The 22,897-nt window shown below is 41.8% G+C and overlaps 1 protein-coding gene and 1 long non-coding RNA gene across 7 annotated transcripts in view; one reads left to right on the forward strand and one right to left on the reverse strand.

Annotated features, from left to right (window-relative positions):
* The window catches only part of RPS6KA1 (ribosomal protein S6 kinase A1), a 126,872-nt gene that overhangs the window by 23,548 nt on the left and 80,427 nt on the right, over positions 1–22,897 (forward strand). The window contains exon 1 of one of the 6 annotated variants that reach the window (XM_058195215.1): positions 21,347–21,530. The exons of the other annotated variants lie outside the window; for them this stretch is intronic. The gene's annotated coding sequence lies outside the window, so the exon portion shown is untranslated. Of the gene's footprint in view, positions 1–21,346; positions 21,531–22,897 lie in introns of those variants that run through there. 6 annotated transcript variants of the gene reach the window in all.
* LOC131204226 (uncharacterized) lies at positions 1,402–9,658 on the reverse strand. Its single transcript, XR_009156556.1, has 3 exons — positions 8,944–9,658; positions 6,316–6,564; positions 1,402–2,724 (listed from the first exon to the last, which is right to left on the reverse strand). It is a non-coding gene; the product is annotated as an uncharacterized LOC131204226 (long non-coding RNA).

Below are 22,897 nucleotides of genomic sequence, written 5' to 3' on the forward strand. Positions count from 1 at the left end.
GTTGCCAAGTGCCTGAATTTTGACCACATGACTACAGGGAAGCTGCAACAGTTGTAAGTGTAACTTGGAATGGTTGCTAAATGAATGGTTTTAAATCGAGGACTATCTATACAGTGTTAGAAACTTTAAAATGTGTGGGCGTCAACCCAGAACTCCCCAGCCAGCATGATTTAGAGCAGGACAAGAAAAAATGGTTGGCAACTAACCAAAGAAAGAAGCCACCTGGAATTAAGGAGAAACTTCCTAACAGTGAGGACAATTAATCAGTGGAACAGCTTTGCCTTCAGAAATTGTGGTACTTTATCACTGGAGGTTTTTAAGAAGAGACAAGATAGCCACATCTGAAATGGAATAGGTTCTCCTGCTGGACTAGAAGACTTCCAAGATCTCTTCCAACTCTGATTCTTCTATTCCCCGTCCCCGTCCATTCCATTCCATTCCATTCTTCTAATTTCTGGGAGTTGAAGTCCATACATCTTAAATTTGCCAAAGTTGAGAAACACTGCTGTGGTACATAAACTACGCTACTTAGCCTTTTTTCCCCCTGCAGCAGCTGTGCACTTTATCCCAATAAAAGGCAGATTTGGATGTTAACGTGCCCATTCAAAAGATATACGGCCATCTGTTTTTCATCAGGAATTCGTTGCTAAAATCTGCCTGCCTTGCCTGTAGCTCCTTTTCTTCCATGTAAATATTGTCAGGGTTATTAAAAATGGCTTTTCCTTTGAGGAATTCTGTTGTACGGATTCTGGATGTTGCAAGACTCCACTGGCCTTTACAAATACTTTAATTTCCCTTGTAAAGGTTGCTTCATCCCTTTGTTCTAAAATAAGAAAATGGTAGGATCAACGGCACTTCTGATCCAGTGGAGAGAAACAGAGGCAGCTTATCTTGCTGGATGTCAGAGCAAGGATGATCAATGAGATTTTGAAGATTAGAGCAGGAACATCCTGGGCAGCGGCTTTATGAAATGATTCACGCCTGCTATTTTTTACCTGTATGGCCACGTGCAAATGGGGAAAAAAAGAACTTTCCTGTGACATCCCTGGATTAGACTAGCATAGCTAAAATGCCAATTGTTTAATGAAAGTTGAACAGTGACTATATTCTATATTTATTCTACGTTGATATATTCCACATTTATTTTCCTCAACCATTCACACGGGACGATAGATCGTCTTCTCATCAGGATTTTAGTCTTGTGCTGTTTGTGTGAGTGTGTGTGTGGGGCTTTGTTGTATTTTTTTTAAATAAAAAAAATAATTTTTATTAAACAGTTTTTCCGTTTTCTATCACAATTTTCATCTTTACTGCACTTTGGTATCAGTATACCTCATATATACATGCAAGTTATTTCAATTTTTCTTATATACATTATAATTAGTGGCTATAAATTAAAAATGTATCTTGATCAGTGGTGGGTTTCAATTTTTTTTTACTAACGGTTCTGTGGGTGTGCCTTGGTGGGCGTGGCATGGTGGGTATGGCAGGGGAAGGATACTGTAAAATCTCCATTCCCTCCCCATTCCAGGGGAAGGATACTGTAAAATCTCCATTCCCTCTCCATTCCAGGGGAAGGATACTGCAAAATCCCCATTCCCTCCCCACTCCAGGGGAAGGATACTATAAAATCTCCATTCCCTCCCCAATCCAGAGGAAGGTTACTGCAAAATCTCCATTTGCTCCAGATTAGCTGGGACTCGGAAGGCAGAGAATAGATGGGGGCGGGGACAGTCAGAGGTGGTATTTACCAGTTCTCTGAACTACTCAAAATTTCCGCTACCAGTTCTCTAGAACTGGTCAGAACCTGCTGAATACCACCTCTGATCTTGATCTGTATATACACTGTGCTTAATTATAGTTACATAAATATATATTCATTTTTATCAGGTCTCATCTTACTTTAACATCCTTAATCTTTACTTCTATTCTCTAACCAGTTGTACCATAAAGTCCAAATCAAACAGTAGTCAGTTTCTCCTCTGTCTTTTATTCCCACTGTCAACCTATCCATCTCTGCACTTTCTAGCACTTCCCTTAATCACCATTCCATCAAAAGATACACTTTCATTTTTCCCATTTTGCGCATGAATGATTCTTGCCGCTGTTATTATATGTAGCATTACGTATTGGATTTTTAAAATTATAATTTCCTATTAATATACCTAATAGAAATAACTCCGGTTTTACTACCACATGTGGTGGACATGCCCAGAAGCAAAGAAATATTGGATAAAGATAAGAAACTGGCTAGAGGAAATTACCAAACAACAAATAGATCTAAAACCGGAGTATTTATTTTTTTTTGGTGAGGTTTCAGTTACACGATGTGGACTGGCGCCTTGATTTTTTTTGACCCTCCCTGTCCAGCAGGTGCACTCCATTCCTCCATGAATCCTTAGTGAAGTGTTGCTGAACAGAGGAAGAGTAGCAAATTATACCAAGCATGGGCATCAACTTCAAGATCTTTTTTTTTTTAAATGTTCATTTTATTCTGCTTACCTTTTTAAAAATGCAGCAAACAAAAAGAATGCTTTTTTTAAAAAAAATGATCGTAAATCTTTTGGGTGGGCACATTTGACATCCAAATCTGCCTTTTGTAAAGATAAAGTGCCCGAGTCTCTCTGAAGCTGCAGTCAAGGCATAAATCTGCTGACAGAAAGAGCGAGAAGTTCCAAGCAACTTGATCTTCTGACTGTTATCCGATAGATGTTGTAATGTTGGCTGCTTTGAAAGAAGAAGAAGAAAAAAGTTTTATGAAATCATGAGCCATTTAGAAGGCCGCCCTGGAGACCCCAGGTTCGATCTTGCTACTTTGGTGATGGGGAGTATGACTTGCCTTTTGCTTCCTTTGTAGCAGGGGTCTCCAACCTTGGCAACTTTAAGACTTGTGGACTTCAACTCCCAGAATTCCTCAGCCAGCTTTGCTGGCTGAGGGATTCTGGGAGTTGAAGTCCACAAGTCTTAAAGTTGCCAAGGTTGGAGACCCCTGCTTTGTAGCCTTTCTTCAATTCACCAACCTTGTTGGTTAACCAGCGTTCCTAGGAGTCTCCCAAAGTCTGCTCAAACTCTGTTGTTGCAGACTGTAATAACAGAATCGGAAAAGCCTGGCTGAGATTGTCCCTCTCCCCTCTTACGCAAAAGAGAATCCGAGTGGATCTTGAGCCTTTCCCCACCTTCTCCTCTCTTTCAGGCTTATGTTTACAAAATCATTGTTGAATTCCTTCTTCAAGGTCATCTCTATACTCCCATAAACAAAAAGGAGAGAAGTCTTAAAAAAACAAAAGTTCCAGGCTAAGAAACAGCTTATTCCAGTGGTGGAATTCAATCTTTTTTTTACTACCCGTTCGGTGGGCGTGGCTTGGTGGGTGTGGCTTGGTGGGCGTGGCAGGGGAAAGATACTGCAAAATCCCTATTCCCTCCACACTCCAGGGGAAGGATACTGCAAAATTTCCATTCCCTCCCCACTCCAGGGAAAGGATACTGCAAAATCCCCATTCCCACCCCATTTCAGGGGAAGGATACTGCAAAATTTCCATTCCCTGTCCAATCCAGAGGAAGGATACTGCAAAATCCTCATTCCCACCGCATTCTGGGGCTAGCCAGAGGTGGTATTTGCCGGTTCTCTGAACTGCACAAAATTTCTGCTACCGGTTCTCCAGAACCTATCAAAACCTGCTGAATAGCACCCTTGAATTGGCTCCAATTAAAGGCCCCTTTAAATATTGGGATTTCAATTCCCAGAATCAATGAGCATAGCTGTTGACTCCCCTGTCTGGGAATTCTGGTAGCCTGAACATACTTAAGAGGTTTTGCAGCAAAATCTGCCACGGCTTCTGAGATTGAAACAACACAGTCAATCGTTTCTCAGAATGCAATTGCTACTCAGATGTTTGATCAAGTATAAAGTATAGTATTTGCTGTATATTTCCTGAGAATACAAGACAAATATCTTGTGATTTCCAAAAGGTGGTAGAAGAACTCTTTGCTTGTGGGGGTAAAACCAGCATTGCAGAGGCATGTTCTAAGAGCTGCCATTTTCTGCACGATCCAGTTTTCTTTCTTGCAAACTCTTCTTCACTTCTCTGCCTCAGTTTTCTCCTTGAGGGCAGCAAGGAGCTGGCCCTCAAGGAGAAAAGTGAGGAATTGGGAGCGGGCGCCTTCGATCTTTATCCAAAGCGCCTACTCCCAGTTGTCATTCTTTTGATGCTGTGCCTATTCTACCTTTCACAATCTACTCAGAGACCCAAATAATTTTATAAATTTCATAATACGATAGACATCTCCCTGGCTTTTATTTTCCTGGCATGGTTAAGTAAGGAAGACTTCTGGAGCAGAATTCCCCAAAGTAAATTGACAATACTGCAGTTCTATAAGATACTAGATGCTATGTATACAGAAAGAAAGCCCCTTTTAGGTAAAATGATTACTTCAAACATGCATTGTGTGTTCCATGAGTGAGACAGTTATTGCAATGTTGGGATTCCAGAGCTACATAAATTGGCTTCAAAAAGAAGAAGGATGCAAAATTGCTAGGACAAGATTTATTTGGTATCCTCCCACCCCAGATTTCTAGCTCTTAATTCCACTACTTGAAAATGAGAGCCTCTCTCTATCCTGTATTTTCTTTGTTTTGGGGGATGGATTTATATCAGTGTTGAGTCCTAGTGACTACTTGGACGAGTCCTTACAGTTTTCATGGCAAGATTTTGAAGTTTGCCACTGCCTCCTTGCTGGGGCTGAAAGGGAGTGACTGGCCCAAGGACACTTGAGTTGGCTTTGTGCCTCAAGCAAGGCTAGAACTCACAGTCTCCCGGTTTCTAGCCTGGTGCCTTAGCCACTTCACCAAACTGCATCTCACCTTTGTTAGCTAGGGAAGTGCTCATATGTTGAGTGATGGCTGCTCCATATATATTTTGTATGTGATCTGGCTGCACTATTGGGCCAGCATTTATGGCATGTTAGTTTTCAAGTTTTTTTAATTTATTTTTTATTTTATTTATTTTGTCATAACAGTACATATAAGCATAAACATGAAGTAACTATATAATATATAAGCATATATATGAGTATAAGTATATAATAACTATATAAATTGGATATAATGAAAGGAAACAGTAGGCACGTTTGTGCTCTTATGCACGCCCCTTACAGACCTCTTAGGAATGGGGTGAGGTCAATAGTAGACAGTTTTTGGTTAAAGCTTTGGGGATTTTGAGTAGATACCATAGAGTCTGGTAGTGTGTTCCAAGCATTAATAACTCTGTTACTGAAGTCATATTTTCTGCAATCAAGATTGAAGCGGTTAACATTAAGTTTAAATCTATTGTTTGCTCTTGTATTGTGATTGAAGCTGAAGTAATCCTCAGCAGGAAGGACATTGCAATAGGTGATTATATGAGTTAAACACAGGTCCCTGTCGAAAGCTGCCTGTGATCTCGCTTGGGAAATGTGTCCATCCAACCCCAGGGAAAAATGTTTTCTAAGCCACCATCATCAAGTTGACAGTGGCAGAGAACTTGGATACTTGCTGTGCTGGTTAATCTGAAAACCTGTGTCCAGATTCACCCAACACAAAGGCAGCCAATGATCAGAAGCACAGTGGTTGGAATAATGTGATATTCTAAGCTGTCCTCTTTTCCTCAGCTTTCATTCTGGCTTAGAGAGATGGGACAGTTGTAGAGGAGACAGTTGTCGTTTTATTGCATGTATATCAGGGGTGAAATGCTCCCTGTTCAGACCGGATCGCCTGATCTGGTAGCAATGGTGGCAGGTGGTTTGGAGAACCGGTAGCAAAAATCCTTCCCCCCCCCCATGCCCAGCTGAGCCACGCGATCATCAGAGGGTTTTTTTTTACTTTTAAAAGCATATTTTCTTCGGACGAAAAAATGTTTTTAAAAGTAAAAAAAAAAAAGCCTCTGACGATCAGGCAACTCAGCTGGGATTCAGCTCAACCTCAGCCGAAGAGGTTGTAGAAAAAATGCTTTTAAAAGTTAAAAAAAAAATTGGCCATGCCCCCCCAGTCACATTACCCCCCCAACCAAGTCATGCCCACCGAACCAGTAGTAACAAATTTTACATTTCACCACTGATGTATATATACAGTATACATTGTTCCCCATGTATATATTTCCCCCTCATTGGGGAACTAAAGGTGGCTTCCATGGGAGTGTCTTAATTTCACCTGTATAACAGCAGACCTCCAAGGGAAGCTGAGCTGAGATTGACGTTCAGTGAGTTCAGTGAGGACTTGAACCCGAGTCTCCCGCACTTCAGCCGTGACGTTATGCTAGCTTTTGTTTTGATTTCTGTTACCAGAGTCCTTTTCCAGCTGGCAGCATCTGGATATTGGCCCTTGGGTCTCCTCCTGTGCAAAGCGAATACTTTCCCACGTGGGCAGCCTCTCTGAGAAAGGTTTGTCTGTTGGCAGAAAAGTCAAGGAACTGCAATTGTGAGATCAATGGGCCCTTTTTTTCCATGCATGGAGTCACGAGAGTGAAAGAAAAGAGACTGCATTCTGAGTGTGCAGCCTCCTCCTACAGATTCAGGGCTTAGTTAGCCCATCTGCAAGAAAACCAGACACCAAATGAATTTTTCAGTCTTTCTAAACCTAAATAGAGTCGGCATCAGAGCTCTCATCAGTCGGTACATAACAAAGCAGTTGGTTTCTTTTTCCTTAATGTTTTCTGTGTTCTTGGACATGCACCCTCCCTCCTTCCCTTCCTCCCTCCCTCCCAAGGCTCTTTGCATTAATCCTTGGCATGAAATGGTAAACTCTTCAGTGCCATTAAATAGATATTTCAGTCCTCTGCTCTCTGAGCTACAGGCTCCAATTAATAATTGAATAAGGATCAGCTTTCAAAGCACTGCATTCCGTATAACCAGTTTGGGTTTGTTTTGTTTTCCTTTTTCCTGACATTGTAGAAATAATTCCGCTGCACAGTTGTGCAGCTTCTGCATATTCTGAAATCTCTAAAGTTTCTGGTCTTTCTTTCTTTTTTTGGCAAAAGTGCATTTAAAACGAAACAAACAAACTTTTCTTGATTCTGGGTTTCCTATCTCAGCATTGCCCGAGCTCAACCTGGCTTTGCCTTCAGGCCTGAACAAGTGCTGTCACATCCTGAAAATGAAGCAAGTTTAATGTTTGATCCTGCCCACATCATTAACATCAAGATATTATTGGCCACTTCCCTGTTGTATTGTGATTGAACTTTTTTTTTAAAAAAAGTATAACCTGTGGCTGCAAACAAATAAAAAAGGCTATTCCTGTCTAGTGGGGACTGTAAATCCCTCCTGATTACTGTATACATATTGTGTTTCCCCAGAAATAAGACCGGGTCTTATATTAACCCAAAAGACACATAACAACAACAACAACAATAACAACAGAGTTGGAAGGGACCTTGGAGGTCTTCTAGTCCAACCCCCTGCCCAGGCAGGAAACCCTACATCACTTCAGACAAATGGTTATCCAACATCTTTTTAAAAATTTCCAGTGTTGGAGCATTCACAACTTCTGGAGGCAAGTTGTTCCACTTTTTTCTTGTTCTGACTGTTAGGAAATTTCTAAGTTGCTTCTTTCCTTGATCAGTTTCCACCCATTGCTTCTTGTCCTGCCCTCAGGTGCTTTGGAGAAGAGTTTGACTCTCTCTTCTTTGTGGCAACCCCTGAGATACTGGAACACTGCTTTAGGGCTTATTTTCTGGTTAGGTCTTATTTTGGAGAAAATATGGTACTAAATGCACCCATCAGGCTGACAATTTTTAACTGTGGCTTATTTGGGGGGGGGTGTTAGGGCTTATATTATGAGCATCCTGAAAAATCATGCTAGGGCTTTATTTTCGGCTTGGGTCTTATTTTCGGGGAAACAGGATAGCAAGCAAATAATCACTTTTCAGAGGCCTGTACTATTATAACTCTGCCAATTTAGTAAATCTTTAGTAAATTAGAAATATTTTTTGGGGGGGCAGGAGGCTACCTTGGTATATATCATACCAAGATCCATTCCCCAACATATCTCCTCACACACGTTTTTCCTGACAGAAGAGAATATTTGTAATTCGGGATTGAACCGTGGGGTTCTTGGTCTTCTCTGAGCTTGGGTGTTTTATTCAGATATTTCATTACCAAACTAATTGGGTAAGGAAATGTCTGGAAGAAGACAACCAAGCTCAAAGAGCACCAAGGCCCTCCCGCATTTTTCCCTTTGTCAGAGCAAATTGGAGTTGGCTTTCCTGATAAACAACAAGATTTGCAGTTCTACCTCTGATAATAGAATTCAGTCAACAGAGTGCTTGAGTTAGTTACTCGAGCACTTTTATTGCACTGGGGACAAATCGTGATACTGACAGATCAAGGAGCGTTTCTAAGTGTTTATTACCTGTTGTTAGATGTCAAAAGAAAGAGGGTTGTACAAGAATTTATTACCTGTTAAGAATATTGAATAAGCGTCAAGAGAAATGGGAGTCTTCTGTGTTTTTAAAGAGCAATAACAGCGTATCTTGAATTTCAGCACATGGAGGATGCACAGGCTAGCAGTCTGAGCTCTTTTTGTGGGGGGGGAAAAATGAATTCATTATGATTTGTTTTTCCACTTAACATTTTCATCTTAGGAGCAGGGGTGAAATGCTCCCGGTTCGGACCAGATCAGCCAATCCGGTAGTGATGGCGGCAGTTGGTTCGGAGAACCGGTAACAAAAATCCCTTCCACCCCCATGCCCTGTCGCCCGCTTCCGCACTTGCCGCTTCTTTTAAAAAAATGCTTTTAAAAGGTTAAAAAAAAGGCTCTGACGATCACAGCTGAGCCGCGCGATCATCAGAGCCTTTTTTTTTACTTTTAAAAGCATTTTTTACAACCAAATAGGTTGTAAAAATGCTTTTAAAAGTAAAAAAAAAGTTTGCACGCCACATCTGATCATCCCCCCCACACGCTGCTCTACTTACCCCATGCCTCCTTTTGGTGTGCACTGCGTGCGCGTGCACACCTTGCATTTGGTGTGTGGTGCGCATTCTGCATGCGCAGTCAGTGAACCGGTAGTAAATCGGTTCAGATTTCACCACTGCTTAGGGGCCCCCTTTTTCATTTGTGTGTGGCAATTGGGAAATGAGAGAAGGAACGTAAACACAACAACATTTTGGTCCCAATCCGGTTGTCTTCATTTCTTTTATACCCCAGCCAAAGCAATAACAATTCACAGCTGGAATGTGAGTTAAGCCAAATTCCTGTTTGTTCTAAGGGGAGAATCTGGTGTAGAATTATACTACTGGTTCTCCCAGTGAATTTGCATGTGTTGAATTACATGCCTGCATATAACAGAAAAGTGTGCAGGAGGAGGGGAGATGCATTCTACTATATAGGGAGTCCTCGACTTACAATGATTTGTTTAGCAACCATTCAACATTACAATGATACAGTGGCACTGAAAAAGAGTGACTTACAAATGGTTCTCATACTTATGACCATCACCGCATTTCCCATGGTGCTTTGATCAAAATTTGGGTGCTTGGCAACTGGCATGTATTTGCGACAATTACGGTATTCTGGGGTCATGCATTTTTCAACTGCCTTTACCTGCCCAAACATGCAGTACCCAGAAAGACCGCCAAATTTTGCCCGTGCTGATTTTCATGGATATAGAAGTTGCAAGACTTTTGTGCAGAAATAATTTCTCCCAAATGTATTTTGATCTATGAATATGTAATTTATTCTCTTTCCTGTATGCTTTTTTTTTTTAAGGGAGGTGTTTCCCAATAATAGTTCATTGCTGACGCTTAAGATTCTTCTAATTTAGAACTAACAACTTAGAACTAAGGAGAAATTTCCGGACAGTGAGAACAATTAATCAATGGAACAACTTGCCTCCAGAAGTTGTAAATGCTCTGACACTGGAAGTTTTAAAGTCTGAAGTGGTGAAGGGTTTCCTGCCTGAGCAGGGGGTTGGATTAGAAGATCTCCAAGGTCCCTTCCAACTCTGTTATTCTATTTCTATTTCTAATTGCCAGTGATAAAATTGCTTCTGAAAATAGTTAATAAAGCCTCAGCTCTGCCTGATACAGCCAGTACAGTAGTTTGTCTAAAGGTAAGTGGGCTGGATGTTTTTAAAAGGCGTGTGGGATTTTGATTCCCATCATCCTGAGCCAGCAGGTGTTCAAGAAGAAGAAGAAGAAGATGATGATAATAATAATAATAATAATAATAATAATAATAATAATAATAATAATAATAATAATATCAGAGTTGGAAGGGACCTTGGAGATCTTCTAGTCCAACCCCCTGCCCAGGCAGGAAACCGTACACCATTTCAGACAAATGGCTATCCAACATTTTCTTAAAAATTTCCAGTGTTGGAGCATTTACAACTTCTGCAGGCAAGTTGTTCTACTGATTAATTGTTCTAACTGTCTGGAAATTTCTCCTAGATTGCTTCTCTCCTTGATTAGTTTCCACCCATTGCTTCTTGTTCTTCCCTCAGGTGCATTGGAGAATAGTTTGACTCCCTCTTCTTTGTGGCAACCCCTGAGATATTGGAACACTGCTAGTGTCTCCCCTAGTCCTTCTTTTCATTAAACTAGGCATACCGAGTTCTTGCAACCGTTCTTCATATGTTGTAGCCTCCAGTCCCCTAATCATCTTTGTTGCTCTTCTCTGCACTCTTTCTAGAGTCTCAACGTCCTTTTTACATCGTGGCGACCAAAACTGAATGCAATATTGCAAGTGTGGCCTTACCAAGGCATTATAAAGTGGTATTAACACTTCACATGATCTTGATTCTATCCCTCTGTTTATGCAGCCCAAAACTGTGTTGGCTTTTTTGCCAGCTGCTGCACACTGCTGACTCATATCTAAATGGTTGTCCACTAGGACTCCAAGATCCCTCTCACAGTTACTACTATTGAGCAAGATACCACATATCCGGTACCTGTGCATTTTGTTTTTTTGGCCTAAATGTAGAACCTTACTTTTTTCACTGTTGAATTTCATTTTGTTAGATAGTGCCCAATGTTCAAGTCTGTCAAGATCTTTCTGTATCTTGAGCCTATCTTCTGGAGTGTTGGTTATTCCTGCCGGCTTGGAGTCATCTGCAAATTTGATGAGTTCCGCATCTATCCCCTCGTCCAAGTCATTGATGAAGATGTTGAAGAGTACTGGGCCTAAAACAGAGCCTTGGGGTACTCCACTGCATATTTCCTTCCATGTAGATTTAGTTCCATTGAGGATTACATGTTGAGTGCGGTTGGTCAGCCAGTTAGGAATCCATCTGGTGGTGGTGCTGTCTAACCCACATTTTCCTACTTTATCTAGTAGTAGATTATGGTCTACTTTATCAAAATTTTTACTGAAGTCCAAGTAAATTATATCGACAGAATTCCTCTGGTCCACTAATTTTGTCACTTTGTCAAAGAATGCAATAAGATTTGTCTGGCATGATCTGTTTTTGACAAACCCATGTTGGCTTTTAGTTATTACTTTGTTCGCTTCTAGGTTTTCGGTGATTCGTTGCTTGATTATCTTTTCCAGAATCTTCCCTGGTATTGAGGTTAGGCTGATAGGTCTGTAGTTTCCTGGATCTGTTTTTTGAAGATGATTGGAGATCCCCCAAAACATCTGTAGGACAGCATATTGGGAAAAGGTTCCATACCTTTTGTGATAGCTGCTCCAGCACGAGGCTAACACAATGATTTTAAATGCTCAAGCTGTTATTACATTATGATATTTATTGAGTGAGGAATGAGATGTAATAGCTTCCTGCAGTCTTGAAAGGTAATATTGGAACACCCTCCTTCCTCTCCTGCATTCTGAGTTGTTTCAAGGTCAAAAACATAATGAGTGCGAAGAAAATGTACACCTTCCTGGCTTGGTAACTGCTGATGCCTTTTGTTTTCAGCAGATTCATGATTTACTGTAGAAGTAGCCTTCCCCGATTTTAACACTTCCCAGATGCGTGGCCTGGAATTCCCAGAAGTTGGGAATTCTGGGAGTTATATCCATACTTTTGGAGATAGCTAGGTTGGGAAAGCTACTGCTGGGAGTCTAAGGCAGTGGTGAAATCTGAACCGGTTTACTACTGGTTTGCTGGCTGCGCATGCACGCTGCGTGCACCGCGCACCAAATGCGAGGTGAGCACGCAGTGCACGGCAAAAGGAGGCATGGGATAAGTAGAACAGCATGTGGGGGGAAGGGTGATCAGCTGTGGTGCGCAATCTTTTTTTTACTTTTAAAAGCATTTTTTTTACAACCTATTCTGCCGAAGAGGTTGCAGTATACAGGTCCTCAATGGAAGGCAGATTGGTAGCCATTGTTTTTTCTGCAGTTCTAATTATCCTCCGAAGTCTGTGTCTGTCTTGTTGGATTGCAGAACCAAACCAGACAGTTATAGGGGTGCAGATGACAGACTCAATAATTCCTCTGTAGAACTGCCAGCTATCCAGGCTTTCAGCCATGCTGGGCCTTGTAAAAGGATCTTGACTTTTGCATATTAGTAAACAGGGAAGGGGCCTCAGGACAAGTGTGATATTTCACCATAGGCTATCTTCTTGGGGAGCTGAGCAAGCTGCCTTCTTGGGGATCCTTCTGCACTAACTAGCCAGACTTCTGGCCTTGGTTGTTCTAAATACTGTGCAGGTAGTCCTTGACTTACAACTATGGTCAGTTTTCACACTTATGACCGTTGCAGCAGTCCCCATGGTCATGTGATCAAAATTCAGGCGCTGAGCGACTGGCATGCGTCTCTGACAGGTCACGTGATCCTTGGTAAACCTCCCAGCCAGTTTCTGACAAGCAAAGTCGATGGGGGAAGCCGCATTTCAGTTAACGGCCGCATGAGTTTACTTAACAACTGCAGCAATTTGCTTAATAACTGTGGGGAAAAAATGGTCATAAAATGAGGAATGACTCCTTTTAACAACAGCCTCGCTAGGCAACAGAAATATTGGGCTTAATGGCGATCGTAAATCGAGGATTACCTGTATTTGGAACGCCTCAGGATGAGAGTCCAGTAACCGAAGAGGAAGCAAAATCTGACTCACACAATGGAAGTCCAAAGTTCCATGTCTGGCTTTTCTAATTAAAAAAAAAGAAAAGAAAAAAGAAATGCCGGATATGACCTCATGGTTACCTTGAACACCTCTGTGGGTCAAAGGAGGCCAATATTCTGGTGTGATCAAAAGATCGTTTCCTGGGGCTTTTGAGTTCTTAAATTGCAATGATGGCTATTTCTTTGCCCCTGGTGGCTAATTCTCCTGCCCCATTTTCAAGCTAGTTGGCTGTGCAACGAGAGCTAGAAAGATAATGTGTCCTGTCTCCTCCTCTTCTTCTTTTTTTTAAAAAAAGAAACCTTTTAGCCAGAAAGCTTTTAACAGCCGTTTTCTTGATTTGTGGCTACATGCAGTAGTGGCTAGGGACTTCGGTTGCAACCATCAGGGCTCCAGATGATCTCCTTTCCCTGGTTAGGTTGTATCTCTGCGGTGGCTGCCATGCATCCTTTTTAGTCCCAGGCTATATATATGTGTGTGTGTGTGTATGTGTGTGTCAGTTGGTGTTTTTATTGGTTTAAATAATGCAAGATTACGTAGGTGAGGTCACTGAACATATGTTGCGACCCAGGCCCAAGTAGATAGTAGGAAACTCAGTCAATGAAAAAACAAACAAACTATCCAAACAGCTGAAAATTACTTCATTCCCAGCGTAGTTCAACTAAATTAAAGCAAATTCCTCCCAACACAAATTCCTCAGTCCTATCGCAAACCTTGGTCCAATTAGGCAAACTGCCAAAGGCCTTTCTTGGCAAACGTTCAGAAGTCACAAAAATAAATGCAAGACGTAGACAAAGAAGAAGACGCAGCTACCAAAGTTGTTTTCCAGCAAAGCCCAAATGCCATTGCTGGTCTTTTAAGCCTTATGGGAGGGGCCAATCATCTCTTGGCCCTATTCCCGAGTTGTCCTCTCTGCTTGAGCTGCTCTTGCCTTCTGGCAGCTCTTCTCATGCGTGCATTAGGAACAGGCTCCTCCTGTTCCTCTGCCTCACTACTATCAGTCTCTGGAGGCTCTGAAGTCTGCACCTCACTCCCCGATGGCCCCACCTCAACCTCATCGCTGTCTGACTCCGTTGCCAGCTCCGCAGGCTGCTGGCGGACCACAACACTATAGTTAAGCAGAAACTTTATAGACAACAAAAATATAAGTAGTCCTCGACGTACAACCATTTGGTTAATAACTGTTTGAAGTTAATAGGGTGATGGGGGGAAAAATTGACTGATCCTCTCAATTTTTTTAATTGGGATTGTTTAAGACTGTTGAAGTCACATAATCAAAATTCAGGTAATTGGCATGTCTTTACGATTGCTGCGTAAAGGGGATTTCAACCCCTATGAACTTGTGGGTGGAATCAGACTGGCATTTGGACCCATAGGCTTATCCAGAACATCTCAGACCCAGTTTACATAGGGGCCCATATGTTTGACCTAGCCTTTGCTTTGTAGCATTTAGGGACATGACTTGCAGGTGGAATAAATTAATATCAGCCATTCCTTTGTTGTGAGCAAATCACTTCCTGGTCACCATGAGGTTTGTTAGTGTTGTGGTCCGCCAGCTGGCAGTGGAGTCGGACAGTGAGGAGGCTGGGGAGGACAATGGGTCAGTCCTGGAGTCAGGGGAAGGCCCGGACGAGGGTTCTGCATCGGAGGCAGAGATGGGGCCAGGGCCATCTGGGAGCGATGCGCGGACTCCGGATCCTCCAGAGGCAGACAGCAGAGAGGCAGAGGAACAGGAGGTGCCTGTTCCTAGTGCATGCATGTGAAGAGTTGCCAGAAGGCAAGAACAGCTAAATCAAAAAGGACGGGAGTAAGGCCAAGAGATGATTGGCTCCTCCCATGAGGCTTAAAAGAGCAGCAACGGCTCTTGGGTTCTTTGTAGGAAAGCAACATTGCAATTGTTTCTTGTCTCCTGTTTCTGAACTTCGTGGGGTTCTTGCCAAGAAAAGCCTTTGGCAGGTGTCAAAGAAGACAAAGGTTTGTGATATGGCCGAAGGACTTTGTTTTGGACTTAATTTGGACGAATTAAGAGAATTACTTCATTCTCAGCTGTTCTAATAAAATATGTTCGTTTAGGACTGATTGTGTCTGGTAATAACTACTTGGGCCTAGGTCACAACAGTTGGTGCCACCAACCTCTTCTAAAAGATGAGGCCAGTTAGAAAGGTCCATCCTCGTGGATGTTCTTGGTTTTTAGAAGGTGTTTGGTCCCTCACCCCCAGGCCCCTGACTTTAGCTCAACTCCCTCCCTATAGACATTTAGAGAGGACTGTGAAGATGATCTTCTGACATAGAGTCTTCCTGCTCAAACAACTGGAAAAGGTGATTCAGCAAGGGACAGCTGCTTTAAAGTTGATTTACTGTGGTAGGATAACTGAGAAAAACTTTTAAGATATGATTTTAAAATTCCAGGATCATTCCCTTTAGCATTGTAGGACTTCAGTTGTTTTATGGCATGGGTAATCTTCATTTAACAACCACAACTAAGCTTGAAAGTTCTGTTGTAAGTAGTTGCGGTCATTAAGTGGGTCACCATGTAACCTGACTTGATTTTACAACCATTTTTATAACAGTTGTAAAGTGAGCCATCATGATTGTTGAACAGACCATGTAGTCATTAGGTGAATCCAGTCATTAGTTGAATGCAGGACTCTGCAACTGGTCATAAAAGTGAGCCGGTTGCCAAAGTCCTGAAATGTGATCATTGAAATGTAATCATAGGACGGTTTATAAGTAACTCTTTTGGGATGCACCGTAACTTTGGACAGTCGTTAAGCAACCAGTTGTTAATTGAGGAGTAGCCATGTTCATAGCTGCCTCGAGTCTTGATGTAAGTTGCATTACTATTGTTGTATAGTTCAGGGGTCTGCAAGCTTGGTTCTTTTAAGACTTGTGGACTTCAATTCCCAGAGTTCCTCAGCTGGCTGAGGAACTCTGGGAGTTGAAATCCACAAGTCTTAAAAGAGCCAAGTTTGCAGACCCCTGGTATAGTTGATTACTATGCAACAATAGTAATGTAAATAAACAATAGCTTTTATAGTTTGGGAGTTTTTTACTTGTCTTTCATTTTTTTTAAAAAAAAATGGTTAGCAATTACTGAATATTTTTTGAAGGATGAAAGTGAGTGAGTGCACTGTTATTGTTTTGTATTTTATTTTCTTGTTGGACATTTGAAGTGCCAATTTTTGGGGAAGAAAGGTAGACTATTAATCCAGTCAATCAGTGGTTGGATTGGTGCTATCATACTCCACCTGATTTCATTTGTGTTGCATATTGGAAAAACCAGTTGCACAATCAGGGCTGCCATCTTGACTTTTTTTTTAACCACCCTCTGCAAATACCCTTGCAATCAGTCGTGTTAATTTTCATGCAGTTCCAGCCTTGGCTTCTTGTAGACATTGCCATTATTGGCTCGTTCTGGAAACCTTAGAAAAAAATATAGGTAGCCCTCAATTTATGACCGATTGCTTAGCGACTGTTGAAAGTTATGATGGATCCAAGAGAAGCTGCCTGTGACCCAAGTTTGAAGTTCTGTCCCTCCCCCCTCCCTGTGGTCACACAGTTGCATTTTGGGTGCTTGTTTTTAGTGCTCCATAGTCACATTATTGATTGATGTAATTTTTGCTGGAAACTGGCATTTACTTCCAGCAAAAACCGTCCCATACCGAACAATAGGATCATTTAAACACGGCTGCAAAAAAAAGTTAAAATTAGGCCTGGTGACCTGGTGACCTGCTTTATGACCATCATGAGTTATGACTGAACTCATGGGTGCAATCGCATTTATAAGTCAAGGACCACCTGGCCAGTTCAGTGGTTCAGAGCAGCAAAGAGGCCTGGGAAAGGGATTCTTTGGACCATCATCCACTACAGCACTTCCATTGACTTTGCCCCCATGTCGGTTTTTGGCCCACAATGCAGCTTTTCTCTGCCTCCCCAGCTCAATGTTTTTCAACAGCTTCTTCTTGCCCTTTTATTTCTTAGATCCTTCTTTGTCTTGCATTAAAATTCAAGCCCGCAAATACAACTTTTATTTTGTTTTAAATGTGCAATAAGCAAGCGTTCAGATTCCTTTCTTCGGGATTAGTATGACTGGATAAATATTAACACGTTTATTTTTTATTTATTTTTTTGCCAAGGAATTGGTAGAATTAGGAATTATGTCAAACTTGCAGCCATCTGTTAGGAAGATATAGCCTCCCTGCTATAAGGCACTCCTGGAGACATACAGATGTTGCAGGTTGAAAAATCTTGTTGAAAGCACTTCCTGCTACATCAAGGGACATCTTTTTTGCTATTTTCAGATTCCATTCTAAATGCAGCTGAATGCGTTTTTCTCTTGAATTTTGTGTAGAATTTCTGTTTATTCTTTTTTTATTGCCTCCCCCATCCAACCATGGTTCTCTGCTTTTGTTCTCTCAAGGTAAAAGTTTTCCTGATGGTGATGATGGAGGCTGTGGGGACCTTCAATTGGAAAGGCTAATTCTTTGAAACTTTAGTTTGCAAACCTTTTCCTTTAGTCTGAAGAGTTATCCTGCCCCCTAGAGGATTGTAGTGTCACTGCTGTGGTTTATTACCATTTATGTCCAGCCGCGTTAAGAAATGGAAGTTATCTTGCTTTTGGGAAGTTGGTGTTAATCAGTTTTTACCCAATCCAGTATGGACACATGTTGAAATATTAACTGGATATCTGGTGTAAATGAGTTAAGGAAGTTGGAATTTGCAACCGTACATGTTTGATAAGTGTTAGGAACCCTTTGGAAGATCTGACAGTGAGAACAGTTAATCAGTGTGCCTCCAGAAGTTGTGGGTCTGCCATCACTAGAGGCTTTCAAGAAGAAATTGGATGGCCATTTGTCTGAAATGCTGTAGGGCCGTGATGGTGAACCTATGGCACGCGTGCCACAGGTGGCACACGGAGCCAAATCGGTGGGCACACGAGCATTGCCCTGCCTCAGCTCCAGCGCGCATGCCGGCCAGCTGATTTTGGGGCCTTCCGGGCCCACCGGAAGTCGGGAAAGAGATTGTTTCCGGCCTCCAGAGGGCCTCTGGGAAAGTGGCGAAAGGTACGTTTTTTTGCCCTTCCCAGAGTCCTAGAAAGCCTCTGGAGCCTGGGGAGGGTGAAAAACGGGCCTACCGTGCGACCATGCCATCGTGTGCCAAAAACATGGGGAACACAGGGGGCCATGCACGGGGGGGCATTGAATTATGGGTATAGGCACGCATGCGCGTGACCCCCCCACGCTCCCCCACGCTTTTGGCATGCAATGGCAAAAAGGTTAGCCATCACTGGTGTTGGGCCTCCTGCTTGAACAGGAGGTTGGACTAGAAGACCTCTAAGGTCCTTTCCAACTCTGTGATTCTGTTATCTTACACTCTAAGGTAAGATCTCTCTCCACCCTCCTCCTATCCTGAAGACCTGGCTCTGCCGGTTGACCTACGGACAAAATGAGAAGGTTCCACATTGCAGGTAGCTGGATTGATGACAGATTCCACCATCCCGCCATCCTTTGCTGTCTGCTTTCCTTCCTTCCTGCCTGCCTGCCTGCCTTCCTTCCTTCCTTCCTTCCTTCCTTCCTTCCTTCCTTCCTTCCTTCCTTCCTTCCTTCCTTCCTTCCTTCCTTCCTTACTACCTTCCATTCATCCATCCATCCATCCATCCATCCATCCATCCATCCATCCATCCATCCATCCCTTTTTGGCTATCGTATTGATGTATTATTCTCATTGTGTTCCTTTGCCATTGTTTATTTTATTGTTCTATTATTTTACTCCCATTCTGTTTACACTCCTTTCATTTTTCTTCCTTTTTATTATTGTAAACCTTGAGCAGCCCCGTGTCAAGGCAGGGGGCAATAAATTTAACAAATAAAGAAATAAATTAGGCTGGGGAAGGCTGAGAAGACTCTGCAGTGTGGTGATGAAGATGATAATGGAAGTCTTCAAAGAGGGATTAGACAAATCTATACAAAACATCTGAGCAAATTTGGAATGAAGAGATGGCTGTAGGCTCTCCGACAAAACATTTGTCATTTTCTAATGCAGAAGGCAATTTTGTAGTGTGTTTTTCCCCCCCTCAGGGTGGTCCATGGCTCCTAGCACCCTTTTGACCGTTTTCTTGTTCCAAAATTTTGTTGTTCCAAAATTGTGTTGTAAATGTTGTACCTTGATGAAGGTATCTTTTCTTTTATGTACACTGAGAGCATCTGCACCAAGACAAATTCCTTGTGTGTCCAATCACACTTGGCCAATAAAAATTCTATTCTATTCTAAAAGTATCAGATTGCACCCACTCTCCATTTTTCCTCTTAAAATATTCAAAGACATTTTTGAAAAAAAAAAAAAAAGAAAAGAAAGAAAGAAAGAAAGAAAGAAAAGAGAGAGAGAAAAGAAACAATAGTTCCAGGTAACCAGTTTTTATTGTTTCTGTTTTAAAATTTAAACGGCAACCGTGGTAGGTAATCTAGCAAGGGCCAATTAAGGTGCATGTGATGGGAGACTTTGGACTTGTGATATTTTTTTTAATTTTTATTTATTTATTTTGTCACATTATATACAAGCACATACAATGAAAGGAAACAATAGGACAGGAACGGTAGGCACTTTTGTGCACTTATGCCCGCCCCTTATAGTCCTCTTAGGAATGGGGTGAGGTCAATGGTAGACGATTTTTGGTTAAAGATATTGCTCTATCAAATTCATACCGGTTGTTTTGGAACAAGGGTGGACCCCTTTCTCCCCTGCTTATGAGTGGCTTGACAGTCGCCAGGTTGTGTATTGTGTGAAGAAGACCATGCTGGATTGCCTGCAGACACTTTGACTGAACAGCATGTCTTTTAGGTAACCATCATCTGCCATTCTTCCAAGGCGGGACTAAGGCTGTACCATTTCAATTGAGTATTCCTTCTTTCTGCAGATCAAAGCTACACACATGCAAAAAAAAAACATTTATTTTTGTCACAACAGTATACACAAACAATTGCCATAGATAAAACAACATATCTTGAAGAAAATATATATATATAAGTAAAAAATATGCATCAATTATATCAATTTGATATAATGAAGGGAACAATAGGACAGGAACGGTAGGCACTTTTGTGCTCTTATGCACGCCCCTTATAGTCCTCTTAGGAATGGGGTGAGGTCAATAGTAGAAAGTTTTTGGTTGAAGATTTTGGGATTTTGAGTAGAGACTATGGAGTCAGGTAATGAGTTCCAAGCATTAACAACTGTGTTACAGAAGTCATATTTTCTGCAATCAAGCTTGAAGCGGTTGACATTTAGCTTGAATCTATTTTTTGCTCTTGTAATATTGCGATTGAAGCTGAAGTAGTCTTTTATAGGAAGGATATTGCAATAGATGATTTTGTGTGTTAAACACAGGTCATGTCGAAGTCGACAGAGTTGTAAGTTTTCTAATCCCAGGATTTCAAGTCTGTCGGTATAAGGTATTTTGTTGTTTTCGGAGGAGTGAAAAACTCTTCCAGTAAAATATTTCTGGACTCTTTCTATTGTATATGTCAGAGATGTGGTATGGGTCCCAGACGGATGAGCTGTATTCAAGAATAGGTCTGGCAAATGTTTTGTATGCTCTAGTTAGTAGTGTAGAGTTTTTAGATAAGAAGCTGCGTAAAATTAGGTGTACAACTCTTAGGGCCTTTTTTGCTATGTAGTTGCAGTGGGCTTTGGCATTAAGGTCATTTGATATGAGAACTCCAAGATCTTTGACAGGGTGGGGGTCATCAGTTAGGTAATGTCCATCAAGTTTGTACTTGATGTTAGGGTTCTTTTTTCCAATATGTAAGACTGAGCATTTGCTGGTTGAGATTTGGAGTTGCCAAGTTTTAGACCAATCGGAAATTAAGTCGAGGTCTTCTTGAAGGGTAGAAGTATTATTAGAGGTATTAAATAGTTTGACATCGTCAGCAAAGAGAACACAATAACTTGAGATGAGGTCACAGAGATCATTTATGTATAGTATGAAGAGTTTAGTGCAACAAGGAGGAACACTGGAATACAACCAGTTGGGTCTTCTAGTTTTTCTGGTTACGCACAAAGTATTCCAAAATGCGATTATTCCCTCCCACTCCCCCCCCCCTGCATCTCAAGTGGTAAGCTCCTAACTCTGCTGCAGGTATAGACTTGGCCAGAGTTCTTGACTAACGCTTTGTGTGTGTTTGTGTGCGTATGTGTACAGAAAATTGTCAGGAATGTGGAACTGCCCAGCTTTTAACAACAAAGCAGAAGTACAAGAGGGGACTTGTGGTGCGTTCTCACTTCCTGCTGCAATTAGCTTTCTTTCATGTCCTTCATCAGCCGGGCTGGGTCGGGCTGCTGAAGAAGGAGCATTACCGCCTCTTTTAAATACATGTTGAAAACTCCTTGCATTGTTTTCTTTTAAAAAAAAAGATTTTTATCCTATCTTTATTACTTTATAAGTAACTCAAGGCGGCAAAAATATACAATGCTCCCTCCTCCCACAGCAATAAGTCTGACAGGTAGGTTGGGGTGAGAAAGAGGGACTGGCCAGTGGTGAAATCCATTTTCTTCCCCTACTGGTTCTGTGGGCGTGGCTTGGTGGATATGGTGTGGCTTGGTGGGCGTGGCTTGGTGGGCATGGCAGGGGAAGGGTACTGCAAAATCTCCATTTCCTCCCCACTCCTGGGGGAAGGATATTGCAAAATCTCCATTCCCACCCCATTCTGGGGCCAGCCAGAGGTGGTATTTGCCAGTTCTCTGAACTGCTCAAAATTTCCGCTACCGGTTCTCCAGAACATGTCCGAACCTGCTGGATTTCACCCCTGGACTGGCCCATAGTTACCCAGCTGGCTTTCGTGCTTAAGGCAGGACTAGAACTCACGGTCTCCTGTTTTTGGGGCCAGTACCTTAACCGTAACACCAAAATGACTCCCCCTTCATGATATGAATGGAGTTGAGAGTCCCTTTAATATTACAGATATTAGATATTTGACAGTAGGATCGGCTCTTGTTGAGCCAATGCAAAGAAACCACAAGTTAACCCACTGATGCTTATCCCTATATTTGGCCCTGGTGGCGGTTATGAATCCACCATAATGCACTTAAATGTTAAATGTGATATTCATAACGATCCACAGGAGGGACAAGTGGCGGCATAAAACATGTTACCATATTACTATAGTCAGGGGTCTCCAACCTTGGCAACTTTAAGCCTGGAGGACTTCAATTCCCAGAATGCCCCAGCCATCTTTGCTGGCTAGGGCATTCTGGGAGTTGAAGTCGCCAGGCTTAAAGTTGCCAAGGTTGGAGATCTCTGCTTTAGTGCAATGAATGAATGAGATAACTTGTATTGGTTGCATGGTGCAATTTTTTAAAGAATAGAATAGAATTTTTTATTGGCCAAGTGTGATTGGATGCACAAGGAATTTGTCTTGGTGCATATGCTCTCAGTGTACATAAAAGAAAAGATATGTTCATCAAGGTACAACACTTACAACACTTAATAACAGTCATAGGGTACAAATTTAACACTTAATGATACAACACTTAATGATAGTCATAGGCTACAATTGACCAATAACATAATTAGAATAATGTATGCATATCTTTCATGATGTCCATGATTCAATCATGGCTTGTACAGGATGTCTGTGCGATGGTACTGGATTGGTAGAAATTTTATTTCTGATGTTTCCTGTCAGTTTGTTTAGGATTGGGAAGGTATATGCTAAAAGGTGTGTATTAAAATCCTGCCAATTAACCTGTGATAAGGGAAAATAAACCATATGGAACCACGTTTCCAGCCCTTCAAGGACTGGTTTCCCCCCCCCCTCCACCCCCAAAATTTCCTCAGACTGTTGCCAGCAATAGGCAGATGCTATTTGTG

Source organism: Ahaetulla prasina, chromosome 10 (assembly GCF_028640845.1).
Source record: "Ahaetulla prasina isolate Xishuangbanna chromosome 10, ASM2864084v1, whole genome shotgun sequence".
NCBI classification, from domain to species: Eukaryota; Metazoa; Chordata; class Lepidosauria; order Squamata; family Colubridae; genus Ahaetulla; species Ahaetulla prasina.